We start from the raw sequence: 21195 nt of genomic DNA on the forward strand, positions 1-21195 counted from the left end.
ATATTCCTGGTCATGAAACTAAAGATTGTAGGAAACTAGCATGTTTTATTAAAGAAAACAACATCACACTATCAATGAATGCACCCACAAACCCAATTATTAACACATCATAAGCTAAACCAACATCCCCATCCCCACCATGGATGTTTCACAGTGGCGCATCGTAGGGCTGGTAAATATGTACCACAGAGAACCAACCAACATGTTACCAACCGAACCAATTAAAATGGTAGCCAAGTTGTTTGGTAGCCAATATGTTTGGCTGGTAATACCATGCCAATTAAGTAGTCTTGGTACGGTAACGGTATGAAATTTTGAATACCACGGTTTTACCGTACCAACCAATATATATATATATATATATATATATATATATATATATATATATATATATATATATATATATATATATATCAATTCATAAATACAAAGAAATATGAGTTCTCATATCTTCATTTTTAATTAGAATAACAACTAACAAGTCTTAGAATTACTAAACTAACACATTGACCGACAAATTTCTTGATACTTATTGTTTGATGTGCACGATATCGGTGATACATACATTAAAACTTAAAAAGGAATACTAACCTCTCATTCCTTGTACTTGTACTGTTACCATTTGTTTCCTCTAGCAACTTGCTAGGGATGAACCTCTTTTAATCCTTTTAGTGGTTTTCAAAAAAAAAACTACCAGAAGCGAGTGAAGCAACCGCCAAATGTCCACAAATTCAACTTATATTCATGTATAGTACATATTAGTTAAATTTTTTGGTATATACCAAATACCAATATATACCAAACAAATTTGTTGGTAGCCAAATTAATTGGTACCAAGTACACTTGGTACGATACTGGTAGCTAAAATATTATACCAACTATAGTTGGTACGGTACACGGTTTGGAGAAAAAAATATCGCACCGTACCAATTCCACCCCTAGCGCATCGCATCATGTTGCATCGAATAAAGCTTCGTTTCACACCCTATCAGAGTATTCTTGTGTCGTTGCATCAAATACTACCCTTGTCAATTATTTATTCTTGTGGTTCGATTTGCATGTTTTACTTCCTGAATGATTTGATTATTCGCAAATCCACAGTCCCTCATACTTTAGGAAGTAAGTAGTGAATGAAGACTATCATGAATTGGATTGTAAATTGTCTAAAGATATTAGACATAGCAATTGTGAGGCTACAACATTCATGAGTACTTAGAAAATGGAGTTTTTAAGTATTCAATAAACTCACGCTTAGGGAATTACTTCATGGATTATATCACGAGTAATTCTAAGACGATAATATCTTATATTCTTAGAACGGAGATATATGAGTTGTAATTTACAAGTAAGTTGTGCATTGGTATTGCGAAAATGCATCAGTAACAAGATGTTATAAAACGTAGTGTCATGTATGATTTGGTGAGTAAGGATACAAGCATATAAGTCAAAGTTTATTCGTTCCTTTTTCCCTAACGGGAAAAGTGATATCTTTGGGCCTTCAGTGAGTTGGTGTTGATTTATAGTGTTGGACCCAACCAAGACTAAATTGATGTGTTCAATTAGTAAGTCTTATGAGGTCATCACAAATCAGGAAATCGGGAAACATAATTTGGACAAGAGATTGATTATAATCCATGTCTCATGTCCATACGATATCCTATAGAATGAAAGAATATTTGATCATTTATCTTAGGACCGATGTCTGATTAGATCAGAGATTGGAGTTGCTTTGGGAAGCACCATTTGCTTTTAAATTTAAAAGTTATACTTACAATTGTAGTTATAGACTAATCCAAGTGGGAGACTGTTGTATTAGGTGTCTAAGCCAATAACTAAAGTGGTATACACTTGAATTATAGCAAAGTCTTTTTGGGTTGCTCTCAAATCTGGTAATTGAATATGATGACTTTTAGAGAGAGACTGATTTATTGATTTATTATATGATTGATAAATATCAATAAATGATTTATTAATACATTATGAGAATAATATATTAATTAAAAATAATATTATTTAATTAAGAATTAATCAGTAATTAATTTTGGGATTAATTGGATTAATTAAAAGTGCAAGGACCTAAGCTGTAATTGTTCAATAGTTGAACAAATGGGTTTCAAAACCTTCCCCAAGGTGGTGGACGGTTTTGGAGGCATATTCTAGGGTTTATAGAATATCCCTTAAAGATAACTAGGAGATTGAATAATTACCTAATTTGAAATAATAGTATTATATTCAAATTAGGGTTTCTAGGGTTTCCTTGTGCAACTATAATTAGGGCTCTAGCCCTTCAATTTTCGGCCACTCCTCCTTTCAAGAGAATAGCCAAAAATTGCCTCCCCACTCCTCTCTCTTCAAGTTTCCTTAGTTTCTAGGGTTTTAGTGTGAACCATCAGAGGCACGAGATTTTTGGTGTTTGCTTCCAAGAGCTTTTGAAGAAGGATTTCATTGGTTATTTATAAGAATAATCAAAAGGTATGTAAACCCTAACCCTCTTATGATTTTTGATAATCCTTGGGTCTCTATAGGGTTCTTTGATGTTCATAGATTATATCATTCAATAGTGAAAACATAGATCCAATTAGGTTGCATGTGAACTTAAGAGTTAAGTTATTTTCCGCCACAGTAGTATCAGATCCTAATGCTTTTAATTGAATATGCATAATAGTTGAATAGATCAAATTAAGGGTTATAGAAATTAAACCCAAAGGCTTGGAATTTTCGACTTGGGTTAGGGTTCTTGAAACCGTAGCCTCCTCCTTTGATTTCGAAAATCACTAGGGTTGTTAGGGTTTCCTTATTTGATAATTATTGTTTTAATTGGTTAAAATAGAATAATTAAAATTGGAAAATCCCAATACCCTTAATTTTCAAAAATCTAGTAGGGATTGGATTAGGATTAAATTTAAATTATTTGATTAATAGTTTAATAATAAATAATTATTTAATCATCATATGATTTAAATTAATTTCATTAATAGTTAATTAAAAGGTAAAAATTAAATCATAATTGGTTTAATTTTAAATTAAATTAAATTTTTTTATTAACTTTCGACAATTTAATATTAAACCTAGTATTTTAGAAAAGTTTTAAAATACACATTATATATATAGTATTAAAAGTTTAATATATTATATGTATAATACAAGTCAGTCAAATTGCTAGTACGCTTCATTTACGAAGCCATACTATAAGGGGGTATAAGGAAGCGGCCTGTAAAATGACCGTCATTGGGTGTCCACTCTCGCCCACCGATCCCTTGTATGGTGGAGGGTCATTAGTCGAACGGGTTTGATAGGACATAATCTCATTAATAAGGATAATGATATAAAAGTACTAGAACTTTCTTTAATAAATCCCACTCTAGTTACTTTAGGAAAAATGTGAAAAGTATGTGAATCCATGAAATTACACATTATGCTTTATATGTAGTTAGTGGAGCGTGTGCGGTTAACCGACACACTAATAGTGACTATAAAGAGTAGTAATGGGCATTTTGAGAATTATCATTGTTAATGGAACATATGTGGTTAACCGACACATTAATTAGAGATAATAAATGAAATCGAGGTTGCCAAGCATATTTGCATGGTTATTCACATCTTGTTTGTGATCCTCGACATCTCAGTCACAAATAGAAGAGCATAATCTGAGATTAAACATGTCATTGATAAGATTCAATGAATCTCAAAAGATCTAGGAATTTTGTAGTTTGAAATTGGTGAATTGTTTTACATACCTTCATAAATTCGCGATAAGATTACGAAATCCCTCTTCTTAGTTGTGAATTGTTATATTGGATCCTAGCCTTGAATATTTATTATGGATTAAAATATTAAGGATGTATATCATCTAACTAAAACTACTTTTTCTCTATAGATGTCTACTCCTGGTGATGCTTCTGCTTCTCAAACCTCCACCCACATGTAACTCGAACTTCTCACTACTTTCGATAGTGTCCAAGGTGACATTGTATGGAACGACCTACAATGATTGGATATGAAACATCAAGATGTCTCTTCAATTCGAGGGTAAAGAGTATGTCCTTGAAAAACAACTTATTGAAATCAATGAGTCCAATGCTACTCCTGAAGAAATCATCTCCTATAAGAAACATTATGGCAACGCAACAAAGGTTGCTTGCATCATGGTTGCCACCATGGTTCCTGAGTTGAAAAGGTTCTATGAGGACTACTGGCCATACGAGATGAACTTAGATCTTGTGGTAAAGTTTCACAAGAGAGCTCGTCAAGAAATGTATGAGGTCGTCAAAGCCCTAATGGCTTGAAATTTGGAGGAAGGAGAGTCAGTCTGCAATCACGTGCAAAGGATGCAGAGATTCATGGAGCACCTTGAGAGGCTAAATGTGAATTTTAACGAGGAGTTGGCCATTGACACGATCCTCAACTCCTTGCCACCTTGTTATGATTAGTTAACTTTGGCTTATCATTTGAACAATTATAACATCCTGTTATTTTCTTCTTGTAAAGTCAACCCTAGTCAATCAAAGTCAAACTTCGGTCAACTAAAGTCAACTTAAATCTTATTCTATTCTACATGGATTAGATTAATGTTTTATAAGTGTTATATGTTTATGAGGTGAAAGCAAGAAGTCCGAAAACCATTCTTTCTTTTCTTTCTTGTTCCTTCAGACATCAGCCTCGCAGCTGTGAACAAGACCAAGAACCTCGGACCGTGAACGAGGCCGTGACCGGCTTCAGGCCGTGAATGGCTTCGGACCGCAATCTCGCAAACCGCCATAAGGCCGCGAACGAGATTCACGACCGTGAACCCTCGCATATATATAGATTTCAGCCGACTTTTACTTTATTTCTGCACTTTCAAACAGAATTCCAACCTTTTTCTCTCAAGTATCATCAGCCAAGAACAACCTCTCTCCTCAAGAACATGTTAAATTCATCCTTTCTCATCATATCCAAGTGATAATCACTAGTTCTTCCTAAGATCTAACAGATATAATTTCTTGATTCTTGTTATCATTTCAATAACATCCTTCAATCTTCTTATACTAGGATGAAATCCATTAATTTCACTAGTTTTCACGAAGAACACGCGAAGAACATGAAGAACGCCCATCTAAAAACCTTTGAATCTCCTTAGGAACTTGCTTAGGATCATCAAGTGTTCATCATTCATCAAGAACACATGGCCGTGAACACCTCCAGGGCCGTGGACCCTTCATGTTCTTGGGCCGTGAACACCCCTCCTGGCCGTGAACTCCATTCAGCCTCCATTTTAGCTTCTAACACTTCTATTTATAAGCTATACTTACAAATTAGTCCAGTTTCTAATCATTCCTATGATTATATTAGCTAATTGGTTGCATAGATGCTATACAAATTACTATATAGGACTTGTTTTACTACGAGATTACACTTGTGGAAGTAAACATCCTATATCAAATCGTCAATCGAATCACCCTTTATAAGGTGAGTTCATACCCCCGTATTTTCATAATTTTTACAGTTTTAAGGGGGAGAATACAAGTCTAACACAAGGATTTTGTGTTACAAGCAAATGGTTTCAAAATATATTACCAAAATGAATTTCAATTGTCATCAAATCAAATGGTTTTAAATTGTGTTAAAATGACATCAAGTGACCAAAAGTATTTCAAAATGTTAAATTCTTTAAATGATTTTATAAACTTATATTTTCCCCAAATATATATATATATATATATATATATATATATATATATATATATATATATATATATAGGGAAATGATCAAATGAGAACACCTAAAAGGTTGAGAACGCGAGAACAATTCTGGACCAATAAATATATAAGGGCATACTAGTAATTGTATATTTTAATTAAATTAAAATAAAATAAAATTCAATCAAATTCCCTTAAATTTAGGATCAGTTACCAAAAAAGAAATAAATATTTAATTTTTTATTTTTCTTATTAATGGAATACAAAAAACATTTTTACCAAAATTTATTTTAAAATTGAAAAAAAAATCTTAAAAAAATCAATATTTTTTCTCCTATTTCACGTTTTTTTTTTGTGTTCAAAAAAACGAATAGAAATCGAACACCAAATTAGTACATTTGTATTCATAAATGATTTTTTTTTCAAAAAAACCTGATACTACTCCAATCACAAATAAATACACATCAATTTACAAGTAATCCAATTTCTTTTTTTAATCAATTGAAAATAAAAAGAGTGTAAAAATTATCATTTCTTCATAAAAAGAATACCTCTAATCATAAATAAATATACTCATTAACACACGCTTACACTGTTATTCACAAATGAATACACTGCTATTAACAAATAAGTACCCTGTTATTCAGAATTGAATAAATGAATACCTCTAATAATAAATAAATACATTCATTCACTGTTATTCACAAATGAATACACTGCTATTCACACATGAATACGCAGCTATTTCATTCATTGTTATTCACAAATGAATGCACTGCTATTCACAAACAAATACACTGCTATTCATAGATAAATACAATTTTTCATTCTTCCATTTCCTCTCACACTCCCTTCTTTTTCTCCTGTCTTCGAAGTGCAACAAAAACACCCCCACCAGAGGTGTTTGCTGGTGGTTTCCGGCGAGCCAAGGGTAGCAGCCCCCTCCATTTTCTCCCACTGTTTTACGACACACCAAGCAACCCAAACACCCTCTGTTGTCGTTTTCTTTCTACCTTCCTCCCCCTCTCACGACAGTAACTGGAACAAGAAAACGAAGTGGTGAAGAGGTTGCCAGAATAGCCCCTGCCACTCCACTACTGCGATAAACCACCAAATCGGTGGAGGTGCTCCCTATTCTTCTTTCTTCGCTCCTGAAACAATTTCATACTTCATCATTTCATGTTCTTGATAGAAAACCCCAAAATCGGAAAAAAACAAAATTGAAAGTGAAAGAGATGTAATTAAAGTGAAAGAGATGGATTTGCCCCTTCACCTAAGTAAACAGTTGGTGTGTAAATGATAAACATGAGTCTTCCACTTCACCTAGAAATCGAAATGCAGGTGTGGTTTACGATGAGGAGCCCCTGTTGATTTGTGTCAGTGTGTGTATATATTATGCAAAACACTAGACCATCATCACCATTGATTGTTTTTTTGATCAATCCATCGTCTTCACCATCACATATAAAAATTGAACGATGGCTAACCAAATACGATGGCTAACCAATTGAACGATGTGTGAGTGAATAACTAAAATATTGTGAATCAAAGATAAAAATTGAAATTAAGAACAATCAGGTGCGAGAAGTCATGAACAAAAGCATAATCATAATAAATCGATCAAGAAAGTCGATTATAAAAAGCATCTGAAAATCACAAACTCAATATGGAATATATTCGAATAAGATACAATAATATAAACTGATGTCTTGAACGAAATAACATAAAGAACTGATGCCTTGGCTGTTTACGATGAAACCCAGATTCAAATATGAAACCTGCAACTTGCTTTTTCACAATCGATGGTGGATACAATTTTTACAGAAATAGGGAGAAAGGGAGGAAGCGTATCCGATGGGGAAGGAATAAAAGCAATGTAGCCTGTAATGGCAATGGAAATTAAATGCTTCTTTGGCCATCAATTTTGACTTTCAAAAAGCAAAAGTTGACCATCATTTGTTCCTTGCGTCGAAGATGGAGAAGGTGGGGGTGTGCGGCCGATTTTTTCAAAATAATTAGATTAGGGGTTTCTAGTTAAGTAGAGAGAGAGAGAGAGAGAGAGAGAGAGATTATAGGAATTTTTATTTAAATAAATTATATGGATTTCCTATTGTACCCTTCTTTCCATTTCAAAGTTACATATTTAGCACATCAGTTTTATAAATGTTCATAAATGGTCTAGCTAATAATAGCCATAGATCTAATTATTTACAAGGTTGTGATCTGTTCTCGCGTTCTCAACCATTTTGGTGTTCTCATTTGATCCTACTCCTATATATATATATATATATATATATATATATATATATATATATATATATATATATATATATATAAAGGGCTTAGGACTGATAACTCGCTTTATTTCCTTTTCCTTGTTTGGATGTGGGGTTAGAGTATCAGTTATTTGTCCGACTGTCGTTTAAATTTTAATTATATATTTTTGTATATGTATAAAAAATATGAAGGTTATTTCATTCAATTTCATTACCCTTTGTAACATGTCGAGCAAGGTGTTGCATTCATGCACAATTAGTATCAATTCAGAAAGTACATATAAATTATAATAGGTATAATTTATGATTCATAGAACATTAATTCACGAACCAAGTATACTAGAGTACACCATTTTACAAGAACAAGGGTTTGATTCAAAACTAATCAAGGGTATACATCTTTCAAATACATGTTAAGAATACTAAATCAGGAGCATACTATCAATCATTTATTTCAGACTGATTGGGTTTTCACTTCTATTATACATGTAACGTCTATATGCTTTTTATGAGTCAATAGATTCAGGTTGTTTATTCATTTAGACAACATAGCTAAAGTCCTGACATTATAACCAGAATCTCCAGTCGGGGATCGAAACAAGTGTGTATAGATCTATATTGGGATTGACAACTTCGTACTCAGACTGCTAGCTACAGCCGGGCATACACGCCTACAAGTGACAGTTGTTATCAACAGTTTTGACGCCTTCAAAGCATTGTTTCAGGCCATCTAGTCTTAGTATGGTTATAATAACTCATTAAAAAGATATTAACAATACGGTTAGTGTATAATTAACTAAACATGAGTACATTTTCAAAGTACCGGTTTACTGAAATACAGTTTTACAGTATTACATCTCAGTTTACAATAACAGCTGGTGAAGCCAGGCACACTCACTTTTACAGATTATACAAAATAATACAAATACAGAATACTGGTTTACAAACAGAACGGTTTTATGTGATTAAAACTACTTTTCATATACAACAGAAAATATAGGATTTTCTGGAACAGTTTACATATTCAAGAAACAGAAAACATACTTTCAAACATAAATACTTATGCAATCACTTAACTTTATGTTGATACTCTCTTTTCAAATTACTTGTGTTCTCAGGGAATCAGTAGACAGGTACTCCCCGAGCTTTTGAGAAGATGGAGCTGTTTTGAGTCATGTCTTCTATCTTTTGCTATAACTATTTTTGGTGTCAATATACAATGATTGAACACATGTAAAAACTTTTACTTATTAATGCAATAGTTGTTTGTTCTTTGATTACTATAATGCATATGTTGTGATACTACAAATGAAGTCACCCACCCCTGGACGTTTCCGCCGTCTGGTTTGGGGGTGTGACAGATTGGTATCAGAGCATTGTTTATAGTGAACTCAGTATATCAATTCATAAAAGATATACAAACTATAAATACTTTGGGGCTAAGAGCTCTAACTACAAGTATACTTTTAAAATTTACAAGAGTATACTAACACTCCTACCTACAAGAACAGTATCACAGTCATAACAACTTAAAAGTATTTGGATGTTGGACACTACAATCAAACCTCGGGCAGTTATGTAATCATATATGAGATCAATATAGCCTGATCAACTATATTGGTTTGAGATATGACCAACATGTGCTTGGGAGTGATGGTAGTGTTGCGACATGTCTAAAACTTACCAACTATACATATACAGAAGAACTCTAGAACAGAACATAAAGTTAAAATACTATAGGAGTATTTTAGGCACTATATATTAAGAACAAGTATGTGAAAACAAAAGAACCATTGTTGGTAGAGCTATAAATATTAAGTGTATATTACAGTTATATATAATCAAAGTTTTATAGACTTAGAATATGTGATCTAGCTTTATTTCCTGTTCCTTGTTTGGTTGTGGACTTAGAGCAGGATCATTTAATCGAAGGTCTATTATACCCAAGTTATATATAATTAGTATGCACTTTGTAGTTATAGAAGTACCCAATTCAAGTCATGTCAAACAGAATTCTTTATCTGTTAACTGTAAGTTTCTCTCTTAGAAACTTGTATTTGCAATCTATCGTTACTAATTATATTCTATATCTCTTATATCCCTATTCTCGCTTTGATAATAATGGCTGGATTCCATCTACCCGGAGACCCGTACTTTCCCAATCAGGGAAATGGAGGATGGCTCGATGATGAGCCAGAAGAGAATCCTGAAATCCCATTAGATGACGATTTTGCAGGAAATTTTCCTGAAGACACTGATTCAGAATTAAAAGCCTATAATCCACCACCGGTTGCCCAGAATCCCAATCCACGACAAAACTTCCAAGGCCCGACGCCTCTGTGGGCGGTAAACTTTTACAGGTGGAGTAATGAGTAGGGTCAGAACCATCTGTACCAAGGAGACCGAAGCTTCTACAATCTGGATACAAGAGGCTCAGCAGACAGAACCCTCCCAGTGTTAGTTCGCCGTGTGGCGCGTAACGATGAACAAGGAAGAGCTGCTATCGACCGAGTCATGCAGGTTGATGCTGCTACTGGAGTTAACACCGTTCGCATTCGTAACTTAGAAGACAATCATTATGCGACAAGGGATCGTACTAATTTCTTGCTGAGAGAACTGGTGACATCCCAAGCCGAAGTTAGAGAACTGCGAGAACGACAAATAGCACAAGAAAGGCGTATGTGCGAAATAGAACGTCAGCTAGCCAAATCCAGGGCCGGACCTAGTAGGAAGTAGATTTTACTCTACTCGTTCACTACTTACTCTTTTGGTTATAGTCTAAGTCTTCGGATATGTTCTAGCGTTATTTTTCATGGTTTTCAGTACGATCGCGAAAATTTCATTTTCGGTAGGTCGGTTTAATGTCGATGTTTTACTAGTATTATGGTATATTGTAGACCTGTTTAAGGTCAAGTTTTCCAAACTCTATGTACTTAATATACCAATACAATCGACATGCATATTCATACTCTTTGAAAAATAACCACTCAAATTCATATTATCATGTTGCAAGTTGTACTTGTAATAGACTTCTATTTCCAATTCCTTACAAGATTCATATTGAACTAAGTGTTTTAGTTCAGAGATATCATATTCATGTTCATTCTTGATATTTGATTGTCTTTTCATCTTATAATTCTTAAGTTGAAAGATGCCTCCTAGGAGAAACCCAAGGCGTGCTCATCTTAATGAAGCGCCAACACCACCTCCGCCACCACCTCCTCAATTTGACGCTGCCATGTTTCAGGCGGCGGTCACAGCAGCTGTCGCAGCTGATATGTCTCATATAACCACCACTGTCGCAAGTGGATCGGGGAGTGGCGCACACCCCTCCAATCAGGGTGATAGTCACGGGCACCATCGGGAGTGTACCTACAAGGACTTCTTGAACGCCAAACCCAAGACTTTTAATGGGACTGGAGGAGTGATGGCGTTAAGGCAATGGATTGAGAAAACAGTGGCAGTCTTCGAGATCTGCTCCTGCCCGGAGGGTAGCAAAGTCAAATTCGATGTCTGTACCTTTGCTGATAGAGCCCTAACATGGTGGAACGGCCATGTTAAATCACTGAACTTGGTAGTGGCTAACTCTATAAGTTGGGAGAACTTGAAAACAATGCTGATGCGGGAGTACTGCCCGCGGGGTGAAATTCAGAAGCTTGAACAAGAGCTCTGGGGTCTTACTATGGTTGGTTCGGACATAACAACCCACATAAATAGATTCTGCGACTTAGCGATTCTATGTCCAGAAATGGTTGCTCTGGAGAGCAAAAAGATTGAAAGGTACATCTGGGGGCTGTCACCCCAGATTCAGGGAAGTGTCATTGCTTCCAAGCCTGTTACCTTTGACAGTGCCAAAGAGTTGGCACAGTCCCTTATCGACCACGGAGCCCATCAAAACTTAGTGTTCGCTGCCCCAGAACAACCCAAGGGAAACAACAACAACAACAACAACAACAAGAAAGCCTGGAATAAAAGGAAGGGCAAATCTTCTCAGGAACCCTCGAAAAAGCAACAGTTAGTGGCGGTCCATGCTGCTACTGTACCTGCTGTTGTTCTTGCTAACCCTACACCAGCTAAGCCCTATGCTGGTAATCTCCCCAAATGTAACAAGTGCAACTTCCACCACAACGGAAATTGCCGGGAAATGCAGTGTCGTAACTGCAACAGAAAAGGGCATACTGCCCGATTCTGTAAAACACCACCCCAACCAATTAACCAAGTACCTGCCGCTGGAGTAGGTCAAGCATGCTATGGATGAGGTGATGTTGGGCATTTCAAAAGAGATTGTCCGAAATCTGGAAATGTCGGTGGAGTTGGGAGGATTCTGGCAATGGGTCACGAAGAAGCTGTGGCAGACCCTGCGGTGGTCACGGGTACGTTTCTTCTCAACAATACTTAGACATGCATTCTATTTGATAGTGGTGCTGAGAATTGCTTCGTGAGCCATAATTTCAAACACCTGCTAAATCAAAACTCCCAACCACTAAATGAAACCTTCACAGTAGAAATGGTTAACGGGAAATCTGAATACACCAATGATATATACATAGGATGTACCCTTACCTTGAATAACTTTTCTTTCCCAATAGACCTTATGCCGGTCTCTATCAAAAGTTTTGACGTCATTATTGGTATGGATTGGTTGTGCTCTAACCATGCCGACATCCTATGTTATGAAAGAGCCATTCGCCTGAACTTGCCAACTAACGAAACTCTTATCATCTACGATGACAAACCCGGAACGAACCTTCAGATCATTTCTTGCATCAAGGCACAAAAGTACCTTCGCAAGGAGTATTGTGCTTTCTTAGCTCACGTGGTAGACAAAAAGCAAGAAGTGAAAGACATCGCGAGCATTCCTGAGGTCTGCAACTATCCTGACATATTTCCCGATGATCTTCCAGGATTGCCTCCCGAACGACAAGTCGAATTCAGAATCGACTTAATCCCTGGGGCTACCCCTGTAGCCAAATCCCCCTATCGTCTTGCACCTTCTGAAATATAGGAATTATCCAGCCAACTGAACGAACTCCTTAGCAAAGGTTTCATAAGACCAAGCTTCTCACTATTGGGAGCACCGGTCTTGTTCGTAAAGAAGAAGGATGGATCATTCCGTATGTGCATAGACTATCGCGAACTGAATAAACTTACCATCAAGAACCAATATCCTCTGCCTCACATTGACGATCTGTTCGACCAACTTCAAGGTGCGAGTTACTTCTCGAAAATAGACTTAAGATCCGGGTATCACCAATTACGGATTTTGTAGGAGGATGTTCACAAAACATCGTTCAGAACTCATTATGGTCATTACGAGTCGGTAGTGATGCCTTTCGGATTGACGAATGCACCTGCTGTGTTCATGGACTTAATGAACAGAGTGTGTCGTCCGTTCCTGGACAAATTCGTCATAGTCTTCATTGATGACATCCTTATCTATTCAAGAAGTAAAGAGGAGCATGGCCAACATCTTCGTCAAGTATTGCAAACTATGAGAACAGCGAAACTTTATGCGAAGTTCTCAAAATGTGAATTTTGGATCAGGAAGGTAGATTTCCTGGGCCACATGGTTAGTCAAGAGGGAATACACGTGGACCCTTCCAAAATAAAGGCAATTGAGAACTGGTCAGCACTTAAAACACATACAGAAATCCGTCAATTCTTAGGTGTTTTTGGCTACTATCGTAGATTCATCCAAAATTTCTCCCGAGTTGCTAAACCCCTTACCACCCTGACGCAAAAGGGTGTAACTTTTAGTTGGGGGGAGAAACAAGAAACAACGTTCCAAACACTGAAGCGAGCTCTGTGCAGTGCACGGATCTTGTCTCTTCCTGAAGGGAGAGAGGATTTCGTAGTGTATTGTGATGCTTCTAATCAAGGGCTTGGATGTGTTCTTATGAAAAGAGGAAAGGTTATATCCTACGCCTCGAGACAGCTAAAAACAAATGAGGTCAACTATACAACACATGACCTTGAACTGGGAGCAGTGGTATTTGCTCTGAAGATCTGGAGACATTATTTATATGGCACGAAATGCACAATATTCACGAACCATAAAAGTCTTCAGCATATCTTCGACAAGAAAGAGCTGAACATGAGACAACGACGATGGGTGGAGCTACTGAACGATTACGAATGTAAGATTCGTTATCACCCTGGTAAAGCCAATGTAGTAGCTGACGCCCTTAGCAGGAAAGAATACTCGAGACGCCGAGTAAAGTCGTTGACCATGACAATCCATTCACATTTGTCCACACAGATCAAAGAGGCTCAACTCGAGGCCTTGAAACCCGAAAACGTGACAGGTGAAACCCTGAGAGGAATGGATAAGAACTTCGAAATCAGGGATGATGGAGTCTATTGTTTCATGAACTGGATCTGGACACCAAAGTTCGGTGGTTACAGAGACGTGGTTATGAATGAAGCTCACAAAACTCGATACTCCATTCATCCAGGTTCAGACAAGATGTATCTGTACCTCATGAAACTGTACTGGTGGCCTAACATGCAGGCCCAAATTGTTACCTTTGTGGGCAAGTGCCTTACTTGTGCCAAAGTCAAGGTAGAGTACCAGAAGCCTTCAGGTTTAATGCAACAACCTGAAATCCCTGAATAGAAGTGGGAGCGGATTGCGATGGCTTTCATAACTAAGTTACCCAAGACATCAGGTGGTTATGATACTATTTAGGAAATCGTCGATAGATTGACCAAATCCACACACTTCTTACCAATAAAAGAAACCGACAAGATGGAGAACCTACACGAACTTACCTCAAAGAGATTGTTAGACGGCATGGTGTTCTAAACAAATCGATCTATGGATTGAAAGAAGCTCCCGAGCTTGGTACATTGATCTCACTACCTTCCTTATTTAATTCGGTTTTAAAAAATCCTTAATTGATGCATATCTATTTATTTACAACTATGATAACGTTACATGTTACTTTATGGTCTATGTATATGACATTGTTCTCACATGTAATGATTCCAACTTCTTAAAGCACTTCATATTAGCCTTAAGCACAAAATTCTCTCTAAAAGATCAAACATGGCGTATTTCATCAATTTTTAGGAGTTTTCAAGTAATTCACACACCAACCGATATCTTCTGCTCTCAACAAAAAAATATTCATGATGTTCTTACCTAATTTCACATGGATGGTGCCAAAGATGTCATGAATCCTATTAGCACCTCTGAACCTTTGTCGGTCACCGATGGTTCTCCAACAATTGATGATACCCTCTATCGCAAGCTTGTAGGTTCACTTATATGACCTTATTTAACTATATATTTTAGGTCATTATCTTAATATATTTGATTAAGATGTTATATTTTTAGATATATGATACTTAATATGCTTGAAAATGTTCAATTACAGTTAAAATGGTAGCTAGGATGCAAAAGGAGGAGAACGGAGTTGAAAAAGACACAAAAAGGATGTTGCTCACAACTTGACCCCTCGTCAGTGTTTTGACCATATCTCATGACTCGTAACTCCAATTATTGTGATTCAAAATGATCTAAAAACTAGACAAAATTTTGGGCGACTTTCGTGTCTATGACAAAATGTAAAATCCAACTCCCACGACGTGGTGATCACCACCATGACGTGGTAAATGGAAGCATCGCGATCATTGAGTTGACTTGGAGAATACGGGATATCTATGAAGACCATGACATGGTGCCTCTTAACCACATCGTGGTGGCCAGAATTTGGCATGTATATATATTCCGGAAATTAGGTCGTTTCCAGGAGGTGGAGGCCTTATGGCAGCGATTATTCATGAGGAAAAACCCTCCAAGGGTCTATTTTGAAGCTAGAGATTCAATTGGAGCAAGGATTTGAAGTTTCAAGTGCTAATACATGAAGATTTCTCTCCGGGTTTCTTGATGATCACGTCTTGAACTTTTTTGGTGATGTTTTTCTGCTTTATTTTACTGAATATGGTGTAAAAACCTTTACTTTCACTAGATATTGATGAACCCTTGTTGATATGCTTTAATTTCGTTAGTAGGATTAATTGAATTTGGTTTTTACTTGTGTTCGATTGATTGCTTTATTTTTCATGTTAAAGTTATGATTTTTATGGTTTATTGTTGAGTATTATTACTTGAATCATATGAATCTATGATCATTAGGTTTGTATGACTGAGACTTTGATCATAAGCCTAGGGTTAGATAATATTAATCGTTTATTTTGATTGTTTTAGAGAGAACTAGATATACATACTATGTTTAGATTTATTGTCATGATCATTGACAAGAAATAACCAGATCATATCGTTCATAGTTCGAATATATTTAATTAATTATGTGTTCATTAATTGCATGATCATTGTATTAATTGTTCATTAACTATTAGTAGTAGGAAATCCGATCAAGATAACTAATAATATTACAATTTGGTAATCAATTCATTAATCCATTGCACTTCTAATAAATCAAACATAAAAACTTGGGGGATTCGTATTCTAGTGGAAGTACTTCTTATTTTTTGTTTCCATTTAGTTCTTTAGTTTTGTTGAATAATTAAGCGTGAAAATTAGTTTAATTTAGTTTACACAAAAACCACCTTTTACTTTACTATTATTAATTTAATTAAGATTTGAATTATTTGATCTAAACCATCACGTTCCCTGTGTTCGACACCGTTTCTTACCGCAACTATATTACTTCACGACTGGGTACACTGCCTATTCGTGTTTAAGAGTAGTTGAGATTAGATAGAACTTTATAAATTTAAAACTACTGTATTAATAAAAACATCAAGTTTTTGGCACCGTTGTCGGGGAGCGGTTGCGTTTAGTTCAAATTTTTTATTTGTTGATTAAATTTTGTTTATAATTTAGTTTTTAGTTTTTATTTAAATGGATACGATTGATGCTATTCTTGAGGGTGAGTTGCAGGCACTTGATGATCTGTTCGATCTAGAAAAAGATTTGGAGGAATTGGAAAAATTGCTAGCAGACGACTCGTATAGCTGAATTGCAGGAACCACGACATGGTGTGACCATTACCACGACGTGGACCCCTGTTTTCTGCTTTGTGTCTCGAAGCATGGGGTGATGATTCTAATTTTGGAGAATGTTATGATGTGCAATCCATTTCTGATGAGTGCCCAACCGGTTCCAACCCTTGTCAACATTCTTAGATTTTATGGATTCATGCTCGTTTGGCCGATTTTCGAAACAAAATGTCAAATCTTATGAATCGGTCCAAAAAGAATATTAAATGCGACGGATGGATTGGCGAGGAGCAAATTAATAGTTTATTAAGTTGAGATTCCAGCTCAAGACTCGCACAAAAAGAAGTGCTTATCGGGAGACAACCAGACTATTAAATTAGTTTGCATTTCTTTTCGTTTTAGTTTTTATTTTTAATTTTTAGTTCTAATTTTATTTTTGAATAGAAGTGCTTTTGATGATAGTTATTTTTGTTGCAAGAGAATTTTATCTAAGAAATTGATGATTGGCAAAAATGCAAGCATGGGGTGGAGTATTACGAGAAGAAGGCAAGAAATGTGACATACAAATAAGGGTGGGGTATACAATTAATGTGGAGCTAAAACCAAGGAGTCTTGTGTGCTATCAATGCTACATATGGGAATAAATTGATACTAAGGATTGGTCGAGAAATTAGCTACTTCCAGATTGGTCGATTCATTCAGCGATGAAGAAATTAGAGTTTTCACGAAGATGCGACACGAGCCTAGCTACATCGAGAAGCGACTTTTTATTACATCGCAACTACTTTCCTGTCATTTGAAGACAGCGACATGCCAATTATCACTGCGCTTCGTGACGAATACTTTGTTGTGAGTTCCATATTTTACAAGGACCAGGTTGTGGCCAACAACTTGTCACGACGTGGCAACGCCCCAGTCAAATTTTCGAGCTATGAAGATTAGTTGTCCGCCTACCTTCATGCCAAGCGTCCACCAATTTCAGCAAGGATGTTCAGTTCCAGTAGTGTTTCAACAGACAAATTCAAACTAGTATCAACAAGCAACCCACAACAGTCAATCTAATCTTGCGACTACATAACCAAGGCGAGTTCATTCCTTGTCTCCCTCTTTTATTTTATAAGCTTTTAATTGTTTTTATACAATGAGGGCATTGTATAATTTAAGTGTGGGGTAGGGAATTGAAAAAGGAAAATATCATGCTAGATTTAAATAAAAATATATGTACTAGATTTAATTTTTTTTTTTGACAAAACATAGACTTGAAAAAATGATATAAATTAGAAAAATATAGAAAATATAAATTTTTGCTTGTGTTAGAACTAAGTTTGCTAGTATTGTGTGGGATAATTTGATGCGAATTTAAAGGTTTTGTTAATCCAATATTTTATAGTATATTTGTGGTCACACAGTTATAGTGAAATCATGAGACAAAAATGCGAACTTGTGTAGTTTGAGGAACATAATATGTTTTGCATCGTGTACTTGAAATGTATCCGGGAAAGGTTATGTAGTCATTGCACTTTAGACTAATACCTTTAACCAATAAGGTTGAGGTTAAGTTCCATTGCTTAAGCATATGTTTTTCTTTTAAGTTTTTAGTTGAGTGAAAAAGTGAGATATGGAAAAAAGAAAAAAAATGAAAAAGGTTTTGTAAAAGAAAAAAAAAGAATAAAAGAATAAAAAAGTTGTCAAAAGTTGTTGAGTGAATAAATGTTTGCAAAGTATGAATATCTTGAAGAAGTGAAGAATAAGGTAAATTTCCAAGGGATTATTTGATTTGTATTTTTTCTTTCCAGTTTATTTCATCATAGGTATGGTTGGGAACTTAATAAAAATTACTTAAGGTTAAGAAAGTTTTATGAGGATGTATTCGGAGGGATGCAGAAATGAATGTTGTTCAAAATAAGTAGGGAACGTTTATGAGGATTGTGAGTATTTAGGACATGGGAAGTAATTAGGGTCTAGACACAAATATATCCATTGAGGCGAGACATAATTTGCGAATTCAAATTGGGTTATTCTATGTGATGTTGGTGGGAAAAGTTTTGATATAAAATTATAACAATCTAGTTTGCTTGAGGACAAGCAAAAGATAAGTTTGAGGTATTTTGATATGACCTTATTTAACTATATATTTTAGGTCATTATCTTAATATATTTGATTTAAATGTTATATTTTTAGAAATATGATACTTAATATGCTTGAAAATGTTCAATTGCAGTTAAAATGAGAGTTGAGATGCAAAAGGAGGAGAACGAAGCTGAAAAAGACACAAAAAGGATGTTTCTCACAGATTGACCCCTCGTTAGTGTTTTGACCATATTTCATGACTCGTAACTCTGATTGATGTGATTTAAAACGATCTGAAAACTAGAAAAAATTTAGGACAACTTTTGTGTTTGTACCAAAATGTAAAATCCAACTCCCACGACGTGGTGATCACCACCACGTCATGGTAAATGAAAACTTCACAATCATTGAGCTGACTTGGAGAATACGGGATATCTATGAAGACCACGACGTGGTGCCTCTTAACCATGTCGTGGTGGCCAGAATTTGGCAAGTATATATATTTCTGACATTAGGTCGTTTCCAGGAGGTGGAGGCCTTAGGACTGCGATTATTCACGAGGAAAAACCCTCCAATGGTTGATTTTGAAGCTAGAGATCCAATTGGAGCAAATATTTGAATATTCAAGTGCTAAGACATTGAGATTTCACTTCGGGTTTGCTTGATGATTGCGTCTTGCATTCGTTTGCTGATGTTTTTCTGCTTTAGTTTACTAACTATGGTGTAAAAACCTTTACTTTCACTAGATATTGATGAACCCTTGTTGATATGCTTCGATTTCCTTAGTAGGATTTACTGAATTTAGTTTTTACTTGTGTTCGGTTGATTTCTTTACCTTTCATGTTAATTTTATGATTTTTATGGTCTATTGTTGAGTATTATTAGGATTTGATGATCATTATATCTTGATGTACTAGAATCATATGAATCTATGATCATTAGGTTTGTATGACTAGGACTTCGATCATAAGCCTAGGGGTAGATAATATTAATCGGTGACTTTGATTGTGTTAGAGAGCATTATATATCCATGTTATGCTTATATTGATTTTCATGATCATTGGCAAGAAATAAACTAGATCATATCGGTCATAGTTCGAATATATTTAATTAATTATATGTTCACTAATTGCATGATTATTGTGTTAGTTGTTCATTAATTATTAGTACTAGGAAATCTGATCAAGATAACTAATCATATTACAATTCGATAATCAATTGATTAATATTGCACTTTTAATAAATCAAACATAAAAACTTGGGGGATTCGTATTCAAGTGGAAGTACTTCTTATTTATTGTTTCCATTTAGTTCTTTAGTTTCATTGAATCATTAAGCGTTAAAATTAGTTTAATTTAGTTTACACAAAAATCACCTTTTACTTTAATATTATTAATTTAATTAACATTTGAATTCTTTGATCTAAACCATCACGTTCCTTGTGTTCGACACCCTTTCGTACCACAACTATATTACTTTTCAACTAGGTACACTGCCTATTTGTGTTTAAGACTAGTTGAGATTAGATAGGACTTTATAAATTTAAAACTAGTGTATTAATAAAAACATCATTCACTCCAATATCTAGCCTTTACACGTCGCGACATCTCCTTTGCTATTGACAAAATTTCCCAATTCACATGCTCCCCTCCAAACTCACTGGAAAGCTCTCAAATGTGTCCTTCGTTATGTTAAAGGAACAATTCATCATGGTATCTTTCTCAATCACAATTCTCCTCTTACACTCTCGATCTTCTTAAAATTTGATTGGGGTGGTGTACACAGTGTAGGCCGATCAACTACAACTTACCTCTTATACCTTGGCACAAACGTTATTTCATGGAGGTCTACTCTGAAAAAGTTAGTATCTCGTTCATCATCTGAGACAGAATACAAGGCGTTGGTAAATGCCTCGGCTAAACTCATTTAACTAAAGAACTTGTTAACAGAACTTAGCATATCCACCTATATAATTACGTGAGTAATGATAGTAATGCTAGTATTTATGTAATTGTTTACATTCCAACTTTGTAATTACCAATATAAGGCACCCGCTTCTTTGACCGAAATCAAGCCTTTTCATAATATCCCTATATACTCTTTAAAATAGTAAAAAAAAAAAGACAACACTTGAACCCATATCTTCAATAACTATTACACCATGCCTTAAAAAAATGGTAATTTGTATCATCTGAACAACTC

This window comes from Lactuca virosa, chromosome 9 (genome assembly GCF_052849685.1).
Source record: "Lactuca virosa cultivar CGN04683 chromosome 9, Lactuca_virosa_CGN04683_v6, whole genome shotgun sequence".
NCBI lineage: Eukaryota > Viridiplantae > Streptophyta > Magnoliopsida > Asterales > Asteraceae > Lactuca > Lactuca virosa.